This window comes from Stereum hirsutum (assembly GCF_000264905.1).
Source record: "Stereum hirsutum FP-91666 SS1 unplaced genomic scaffold STEHIscaffold_16, whole genome shotgun sequence".
Taxonomy (NCBI): Eukaryota; Fungi; Basidiomycota; class Agaricomycetes; order Russulales; family Stereaceae; genus Stereum; species Stereum hirsutum.
Genome location: NW_006763146.1, coordinates 298756 through 299446, shown reverse-complemented (window position 1 = coordinate 299446; position 691 = coordinate 298756). Strand labels below are relative to the sequence as shown.

At 57.6% G+C, this 691-nt stretch overlaps 1 protein-coding gene across 1 annotated transcript in view; it reads left to right on the top strand.

Moving 5' to 3' along the window:
* Positions 1 to 691, top strand: part of STEHIDRAFT_65305 (uncharacterized protein) — a gene marked incomplete at both ends in the record, with an annotated part of 3147 nt that overhangs the window by 1736 nt on the left and 720 nt on the right. The gene's annotated exons all lie outside the window — the stretch shown is intronic.

Below are 691 nucleotides of genomic sequence, written 5' to 3'. Positions count from 1 at the left end.
GGGGGGGGTCTTGGGGGGTTGGCGTGGCGGAAGGAAGGTTTGGGGGGAGGGGAGAGAAGAGTCGAGGTAACGGTTGGACGTTCTGCTGGACGTGTACTGCGGCGGTGTAGTGTGGCGTTGTCCTGGACGTGTAGTGGTGCGGTGCGATGTGGTCTACTGGAAGACGGCCGAGACGGTGGATGTCGGGCGGGGGCGGGGGCAGTGGACGCGTTCTTCTTCGCTTCTTTTTCTTTCTCTTCATTATTCTTCGTGTGCTGTGAGACGTGCTGTGAGACATGCTGATCGCTGACGGTCCTCTTTCTTTCTCTTTCTCCCTCTCTTTCTCCATCACTCCATCACTCGCTCCCTCGCATATATCTCCAAACCGACGCGAATCGAATCGAAAACACCTGGATCACTCGACGCTCGACGTTCGGCCTCGGGATTCGGGATTCGGGATTCGTACGACCTCGTTGGCGTGGACGAAAACGAAAACGAAACGAAACGAAACGAAACGGAATGACGATGCACGACGTACGACGCCAACCAACAACCTCTGGCTACCCTCCACCCGCGATTTATATTACCTCTTGACTCGACGGGAATACACGAACCGCGAACCGCGAACCGCCTCCCTCTCACACCCCACCCACCCACCCACACACACACACACACACACACACCCACCCACCCCACCCACCACCCACCACCA